Source organism: Propithecus coquereli, unplaced genomic scaffold (genome assembly GCF_000956105.1).
Source record: "Propithecus coquereli isolate 6110/MARCELLA unplaced genomic scaffold, Pcoq_1.0 Scaffold172, whole genome shotgun sequence".
In the NCBI taxonomy this organism is placed as follows: domain Eukaryota; kingdom Metazoa; phylum Chordata; class Mammalia; order Primates; family Indriidae; genus Propithecus; species Propithecus coquereli.
In genome coordinates this window covers 2,482,585-2,492,283 of record NW_012141858.1, presented here as the reverse complement: position 1 = coordinate 2,492,283, position 9,699 = coordinate 2,482,585, and positions in this window count along the sequence as shown.

Sequence of the window (9,699 nt, the reverse complement as noted above, 5' to 3'; positions counted from 1 at the left end):
TTAAGTCAAACACGTAGATTCAAAGCTAGTGTTGTATATTTTCTCAAGCCGTTCTCTGTACTTTGAATGATCCTAATGGTCACCTATTGTGATCTGTTTATCTTTCAAAGGGTTCTGCTTGGATCTTTCGGTGCTTTGTGTAATTGTATCAGCCATAATGAATCTTTCCATCTTTTGGAGTCCTACAATAATTTATTGCCTTGTATATACTTGTGTATATGCTTTATCTTACCTATGCTTTGAAAGCAGACTCCCTGCATTACCCACCTTCCTATTTCACGTAACTTTTGGCTGAGTGTAGACACTCAATAAATGTTTGTTGATTGAATCATAAGGGATGGTTGAAAAAATACTTTTGAGAAAAACTCATGAAAGTTTTTATCATCACAGTTACAGTAGGGGCCACTTGCCTTAATTCTAAAATATATTTTAGAAATGAAGAAAATGGATGGCTTAGATGCTAGAGGATTTGAGGGCAAAGTGCTATAGGCTTTATGTCTTAGGAGCTTTATTCATTTAGTCAGTCGTTATTATTAGTATTTGTTTTTATATGCTATGTGCTGTTCCAAGTGTTGGGGTTATAACCTTGAACAAGACCCAGTCTTTTCTCTTAATTAGCTTATAGTTAGCGGGGGAATTGAGGTTTTTTTTAAAAAGGCAATTATAATATTTTGATTACATGGTGATAAATGCCACATGATGGTAAGATAGGGTGCAATGGAGGCATTATTTTAGTCTTAGAGCCCAAGGAAGGCTTCTTAAAAAAAAGTGATTAAGTTAAGAAGATACGAATAACATACATGAGATAATTACTGAACAATACCAGTATGTTGTGGATGATGTTAAAGTGGGAGGTAGGAACCATAAATATGTTGTGTTCAAATGTGGGCTGATATAATCAGATAGGTCTTCAGAGAGAAGGTTTGGTTTAAATTAGCCCTTGCCCAATCGATGAATAGAAATTTTATAGGGTTGTGACGGGAGAAGGGAAGAGGGCATCCCAAGTAAAAGTTTCAATTAAGTGTAAGACAAGAAGTCACCACTTTAGGTGCTAGGGACCCAATAATGAAGATAATCTGGACGCAGTCTGGTACAGCGAGGCATACTTACAGCATTAGGAGGTGACCTGTCTAAATGAAGCAGAGGCTTGAACTTGGGAGTAGCGGGAAACGTGACTGAAGAGATACAGTGGGGCCAGCTATGTTTTGACCGATGTCTTGGGAGTTATTACATTTCAGATTTGAAGTCACTGACTTTTTTATAGAAGTACATTTTCTGGCTAATGTGATAGAAGGATTGTAATAGGAGAAAGAGCAGCTCTTTTAGGCATAGGGTAGTGACCCAAGCCGACTGGAGAACAGGCCAATTTCTGAATTCTTTTTCCATCATCGGTGCCACTATCCTGGCTTAACAGTTCTGAGTTGCAGATGCCTCTCAGTTGTTCTCCCTGATTCCAGCTTCTTGTCCACTTAAATCTAGCCGAGACACTGCTGCTATGGCATATTCATGAAACAACGCCAAGGTTCTCACCTGACTCAGAAACTTTCAATGAATTCCTTTTCATTAATTCATTAAGTGTTTGTTAAGGATCCTGCACGCACACTCTCTCTCTCTCTCTCTCTCCCTCTCCCCCCCGATCTATCCATCTTTCAGTTGGTGGTAAGTTTTAAGACTCAAAATAGAGTAAGGTAACAGAAAATAACAGAGGTGGTTTCTTTTTTTTTTTTTTTGGCTGGGGGTCGGAGGGGTTAAGGTTTGGAGGGCTGACCTGTCTAATATGATGAAATTTGAGTAGAGACTTGATTGGAAGGAGAGCTTTCGAGGCTAAAGGAATGAATAGCAAGGGCAAAGGCCTCGAAGAAGGAGTGTGCTTGTTGTGTTCAAGGAATGAGGGGTGGTCAGTGTGGCCGGAGCACAGTGAGTAAGTGGGAGAACAACAGAAGGTGAGCTTGAGGTGGGTGAGTGGGTGGTGCCCGGCACCTGTATCACGTTGTGCCTTGTCCCCCATCCTAAGGACTTTGGATTTGTTTGGAATGAGAAAAGAAGCTGTTGGAAGGATTTGAACAAGGGAGTATCATGATCTGATTGAGATTTTAAAAGGATTGCTGGCTGCTGGCTGGAGAAAGACTCTAGGGGGGCAAAGGTGAAAACAGTGAGATCAGTTGAGGAAGCAACAGGAATGATGAAGGTGAGATATGCCTGGTGGTTCGGACAAGCGTGGTAGTGATGAGGGTGTAGAGAAGAGCTGGACCCTTGACTACACCTCGCAGCTGGTATTAACAGGATTTGATCAATGAAAAGAAAGGAGTCAAAAATGACTTCGGGTTGGGTGCAGTGGCTCATGTCTGTAATCCTAGCACTTTGGGAAGCTTAGGTGGGAGGATCACTTGAGGCTAAGAGTTTGAGATCAGCCTGGGCAATATAGTGAGACCCCCATCTCTACAAAAAAAATACAAAAATCAACCAGGTGTGGTGGTATGTGCCTGTAATCCTAGTTACTTGGGAGGCTGAGGCAGGAGGATCGCTTGAGCCCAGGAATTTGAGGTTACAGTGATCTATGGTGATGCCACTGCACTTTTAGCCTGGGTGACACAGGGAGACCCTGTCTCTAAAAATATAATAATAATAATAATAATAATAATAAGACTTCAACCATTTTGACCTAAGCAGCTGGAGAAATGAAATTATTAGTGACAAGAGTAGGGGAAGAGAGCCAGAGAAAGTGGTTTGGAACGAGGGGAATCATGCTTTAGAATTTATCTTTCAGATGCCTATGAGACATCTGAGTAGAGGTGTTGAGTTTAAACAACTGGATATATGATTCTGGAATTCAGGAAGTGTCTGAGCAGAGACATGAATTTGGGAGTTGTCACCATATAAATAGTATTTGAAACCACAGAACTGGATGAGATCACCAGGAGAATAAGCATAGGTAGAGAAGAACAACGCTTGTGGCTCCAATGGTCAGAAGTGGGATGATGAGGAGGGATCAGCCCAGGAGACTGAGAAGGGCTGGTCAGTGAGGGCGCAGGGGTGACTGGCTGCTGAGTGAAGAAAGGACGTCAATGAGGAGAAAATGATCAATTGAGTAACTGATGTTTGGATTTGGCCTTTGGATGGTGGGAAGGTTGAGAAGCACGGTTTTCCACGTTGTGGTGGTGGAGGGGTGAAAGTCTGATTGGAGAGTGTTCAAGAGAGAGAAGTGAGGAAGTATAGGCAGTGAGTCAAGATAGCTTTTTAGTTCAGAAGAACTTTGCTGTCATGAGAAACTGAAATACAGGAGTATCTTAAGGGGATAATGTGGTAAAGGGAGGTTTGTTTTTAGTAAGATAGGAGATATTATGGAATATTTGATGATGATGGGAATGATGAATGATGACCTAGGAGAGAGGGAACATTTGTTGAAGCAGTGTCATTAGTGTCCTTAAATAGGTGAGAAAGCCTGGGACCCAGTGTATGGTGGAGGGGCTAGCCCTAGATACGAGCATGGAGAGTTCACCCACTGTAACAAGAGTATGGGCAGAGTATACGGAGACACCTGAGGGATGTTGGTTGATGTAGTCTTGGAAGGGTTGGAAGTTCTTTTCCGATTTTTTCTATTTTCTCAGCAAAACAATAAGACTCTCAACAGCTAAGGAGAATAGCAAAGAAGTTGGAAGTTTGAAGAGCAAGAATAAAATATAGAATAGACACTTAGAAGAGGAGAATGTGATGATGAAAGAAATCTTCAAGCATTGCCACTTGTGTCATTTATCATGGTATTCCAAGCTTTTCAAAATTTCTCTCCTAGCTCTCCTAGCTCTGTCAACTCATCTGTTCTCTACTGCTGTCGGTCCCCAGGCATATTTCTGTGTTAGCATCCTGATGATGAGTGCAGTACAGTAGAATGCTTGGGGTGCGGACTCTGGTGTCAGACTCTTGGAATTTGAATCTTGGTTTCACTACTTTGTCTTTCTTCTGGCCTTGGCACATTATTTAATCTTTCTGTCCCAGTTTCCTCATCTGCAAATGGGGACCATAACAGTCCTTACTTCTTGTGGTTATCATGAAGATAATGCACGTCGAGCATCTAGCATATGGTAAACACTCAGCAAATATTAGTCAGGCTTCTTTTTACTACTGCCATCCTCTCCTTCCTCCACGAGGATGTATGCTTCTTGAGGGAAAGGAATACTTTACTCCTCTGTGCTCCTCTTGATACCTGTACAGAGTAGGTGTTTAATAACTGTCTAATGGAATAAAATTCACATTTAAACAATACTCAGTGCATTGCAATTGGCCCCCAGGTTTCTAGACAATCTGCCTATTATAATCCACATATTCTCTTTGCAGATATTGTCAGGTGTCAGGTTGCACGTTTGAATGCTCCACTGCCCTAAAAATAAACCCATGGTGTGTTTCTCAAAAGCATATTCTACACATCCAAATGTCACCTTATTTTATTGAACACACACTAGTTAGATTGGCTCCTACTCTTCTGCGGTCTTCCCTGGGAACCTGATTTTTATGAAGCTGGTAGGGGTCCTGGGTACATGAAGAGATTCACAGTCATGGAAATCAGATGATTGAAGTTCTGAACAGCCTTGGTGAAAAAACAGCCAGTCCCGTTTTCTCTGTGTCACATTCTTGTCACCTGCTTTTCCATGCAATGGTCAAACAGATACAGAAAAAATTGATTCAGCAGGTCATTTCTATTATTATCTTAGAAAGGCCTCATAAATTGGGCATTTGCTAAGGAGAACTGCTTTAAAAACAGGACAATCTTTTAACGTCCACCTGGGACAAACCACTCTGACGTACTGACTGTAGAAGTCACCTAGGTCGTGCAGATCATACCTCTGGAGCAGCATTTCATTGCAAGGAGACTGCAAGCATCGATTGTCTTAAGAAGCACTGTTATGATAAAACGTGATTTTATCAGAAGAAATTAACAAGCAGGGGTCAAGAAAGGATAGAAAAGGGGCTTGATAATGGAAACACAGACCCAGATGAATTAATTCTAATAATGTTTGTAATAATTATGCATAAATATTTGAATAATAATCACACCCCCAAATTATGTTAAAATTATACTCCTTTCGATTGCATAAAACAGTTTACATAGGCATTATCAACTGAGCCAAGGAACATGTAATGATGTGTAATCTACGATCTCCTTGAAATGTTTCCATAAAAAATGACAGTCAGCTTTTCCTATACTTGTATTTACTTGTCAATTTCAGAGGAATCAAATTTCATTATGTTATATAAATAAAATATCCCGAAGGCACTAGCTCCTACGGATTCAGGAAAGCTACCCTATATTTAGAAAATTTCTATGGCTCCCAGATACGTGTATTTCCTTTAGAAAAGCAATTCTCACAACCTAACCTAAGTGGATTGAGTAGTGGCTGTTTCTAATGAAACTAAGGAATTCATGATGTCATCTTGTATGTGGCAATCCCTCAATTAAGAGGGGAGGGGTAATAAATGCAAAACCCTGGGGTTATACCGTGCAATTTATGTATCAAAAGCTCATTATGCATGGTCACAATTCGCAGCAAAATACAATCCCTTAGAAAGTGAGAAGGACTGCTCCTTTATGTAACTCAGCTCTCGAAGGCCCGCGGTGACAAACCACACAGATCAACAGTCCCCCCTTTGAGCTGATGTGGAAAACCACTTGTTAGTTCCTTCCCTCTTAAGCACTCCTCCCTGTGGCTCCACTTTGTTTTTAAACTATTTTATTTTTGGTAAAAGTGAGGCTTACCAAGCTCTAAAATACACGAAATCTCCTGCTGTCTATTCCAACACTGGAAGCCGCTCCAATATAAAAATTGGTGCACCACGTGTAACAAGGCGGAGAAATGCTATTTTATTAACAGCTGGCACCAGAAAGGGAAATGTATTTACTTTGAAAAATACCCTGATAAGAGCTTGGAGAGCAGAAAAGAGCCCCAGAGGGGTTAGGGTGTGGGCGGAATGTTTCGGAGACAAAGGGAGCAATTTGGCAGTAACTTGCAAGTGTCAGGAGAGCCAGGGGAGGGGAGGCGAGAGGGACGGGAGCCAATCAGAGCGCGGCAAAGCGGCTCGCATCTGCTCAATGGGACTCTTCCTCTCCCTGCTCCCGCACAAATCTTTGCAGAAATGACTGAACTGACTAAATACTTTGTGCAAGAAATTTTTTTTTTTTTTTTGATAGAAACTTGAGTAAGGGCTGGGCTCGTGTCTAGATCAACTGAGTAGAATAGAGTTAACCTGCATGGACGTTAACAGTGGAGGCAAATAGACTCTGAACATAAGCTTTTAGGAATTTTTAAAGAAATTGTGAGGAGGCCTCTAGGTGCTCACAGATCTAGATGGGTTTATTGAAATCTTTGAGGGGGCTAGAGAGCTGCCGATGGCATCTTGGTTAAACCAACTACTTTGAGGACAGATCACCATTGTCATGGTGGGAAGCTACTGTGGCTAGCTGACATGACTTGTGGACATGACTTGGAAACAGGACTATAAACATAAGGTATTATAGTTGCTTTTGTAGTCTAGTCTTTGAACTGGCCAGACTTCTATATAATGTTAATTTAAGAGGCTGACTGATGGAAAATAATGATTCTTTAGTAGAATAACAAAGAACTGTCAGATCCTAACCTTATATTTCTATACCAGTTTTTGGAAATTAAATTCAAAATCCTTGAGAATGAGGGATAAATTCGGAACCAAAATGGTATCTAATATTTCCCAAATGATTCTTCATTAGCCAAGGTTGCTAAGGTGCAAATGAAGATGGACCCAACTGTTGAACCCTTTACACACAATCGTCACATCTATTCTAGGATCAAATCTAGAGGACCACAGTTGAAGGCAATGGACAAAGGGTAGAAATATATTTGACTGTGGTTCACAATGTGTCTCTGGGGTTTTGGGGTATAAAAATAATAATGGTATATGACCTAAAAAATGATTCAATGTGTACTAAGTATTTCCTTCAACTGGAATTCTCTGACCCAAAGTTTTAGATTGCATCTCCCTCCCCACTCCCGACACCAGATGTCTTCCCTGGTCACTCCTTACAGAGTTTTCTCCACACATCGCCCTTTGGATTTTCTTTGCAATGTTCATTTATTATCTGCAGTGACCCTGTTTATTTAGTTTTTACTTGTTTGTGGTCTGTCTGCCAACCATTGTAGTATGAGGACCATGAAAACAGGAACCTGATGTGCCTTGTTCTTCACTGTTTCTCAAGCTGTAGAATAATGCCTGGCACATAATCAGAGCTCAATAAATATTTGTTGAATCACTTAATGAATTTCATTCAGCAACTAATCTGTAGAGATTATCAAAATCCTCATAGGCCACTACAAATATAGTGTGGTTACTTTTATAAAGGAAACATGTACTGAGGGATTCTATGGCTGGTATTTTGATCTAATTCCTTTTTATTATCAGCCTAATCTTGGATCATGTAAATGATGATCACGTTATACCCGTCAGAATACTTTGCAAGAAAAAATTCACTATTACAGTCTCTCTGTGCTCAAAGTAAGTCTAGAGATTCAATTAAATGATATAAAAATAGAGTTCCATTTTGATATGGAGAAATGTTTTGATGTTGAATTTTAGTTTCAGGTTAATAGTATTATTAGATTACATTCTAGAGTCATTATAAGGATGAGTTCACATTGTTTTTTTTAGAGATGCAGTCTCCTCTATGTTGCCCAGGCTGGAGTACAGTGGCTATTCACAGGCGCAATCATGGCACACTATAGCCTTGAACTCCTAGGCTCAAGTAATCCTCCCACCTCAGCCTCCTGAGTGGCTGGGACAACAGTTACACACCACTGAGCCTATAGACAGTAACGATAGTGTAGTACCTACTTCGTACTGAGTTGTTGTGAGACAGAGTGGTGGAAGCTATATATAATAGTAATATCCAAGAGCCAGACATGGTGGCTCATGGGTATAATCCCAGCACTTTGGGAGGCGATGGTGGGAGGATGGCTTGAGGCCAGGAATTTGAGACCAACCTGGGCAATACAGCAAGACCCCAACTCTACAAAAAATAAAAAAAAAAATTATCCAGGCATGGTGATATGCCTGTAGTCCAAGCTACTTAGGAGGCCAAGGCAGGAGGATCATTCGAGTCCAGGAGTTCAAGGCTGCAGTGAGCTATGATCTAGCCACTGCACTCCAGCCTGGGTGACAGAGCAAGATCCTATCTCTAAAAAAAAATAAAATAAAATATAAGTAATTAAAAAAAGATTTAGCAAGATTTAATATTACTTTTGATTTAAAATTTATTTGACAGCATGATTATGAATGGAGACTATATGAATAAATGTATTCAAAATGAGAACAAATAAGACAAATGCTTTTTAGCACTATATTATGGATAATTAAGAGAAGTAATTTGAGCATTAATATAAATGCATTATTTTGGGAGAGTGGAACTTCTTTTCTACTTCATACCTTACTGCTTTGATTTTTATTTTTTTGGATGATATTATTTGTCTGTGATATGTTGTCATAGGGGCTTTGTTTTATAATGTACTTATACTCATTAGACATAAAAATTATTAATTTGTCATATGTATATTATTTTCTTCATCCTTATGTGAGAAAAACAACAAAAGCACTGCTGAATTAAACTGAGTGCATAAAAGGAAGTTCCAGAAATTTTTAAAAATTTCCTTTCTGGAATTGGTGAGTGTATATTTATTACTGTGGAGTAAAGAAAGAAGTGTTTTCAGATGTTTACCTAATCACAAATTGTTTTGGTTTTTTTCCTCCAAAAAAAGAATAATAAGTGTATCCATTATTATTTCTACATAACAAACTACTGCAAAATTTAGTAGCTTAAAATAATAACAAACATTTATTATTAACATAATAATAAACATAATTACATGATTATAAGTAAATAAACATTATTTATTATTTCTGTGAGCAATTAGGGAGCACCTTAGCTGGATGATTCTGGTTGGAGGTCTCTCATGAGGTTCCAGTCAAGGTGCTGACCAGGGCTGCAGTCATCTGAAGGCTTGACAGGGGCTGGGATATTTACTTCCAAGATGGTGCACTCACATGGCTGGCAAGCAGGTGCTGGTTGTTGACAAGAAGCATCTGGTCCTCACAATGTAAACCTCTTCACAGGGTTGCTTGAGTGTCTTTACAACATAGTGGTTGACTTTCCTCAGAGCAAGTGACCAAGTAAGCAATGTGGAAGTTACAATGTTTGCTTTTTTTTATGATTTCACCTCAGAAGTCACATATCATCACTTCTATCATGTTCTACTAGTCACACAAACCAATCCTGATACAACGTCAGAAGGGACTTACCTGAGGGCATAAATAACAGGAGGTAAGAATCACTGGGATCATCTTGGAAGCTGACTAACACAGTGGGGAAGATTAGGGTTATCTTAAAAATCTACCACTGTTATGAATTTTGAATTGATTACCAGTGTTCACTAGGAAAGTGCTTTGCAAATTATGGGGTGGTCATGGTGGAAAACTGAAAATGGCATTTCATAAAAAGTCCTGATAAGTGTATGAATAACAATGCCCTCCTCCCCAAATATTATGAACGATGTATATCATCACATTGGATAAAGAAAATAAGTAGATATTGTCAAATCTGTTTCATAAGATTATAAATATCTTCTGTTTTGGGTGAGAGATGAGATCAGATAATTGAAAAGAAAAGATGGAGAAAAAGTAAAG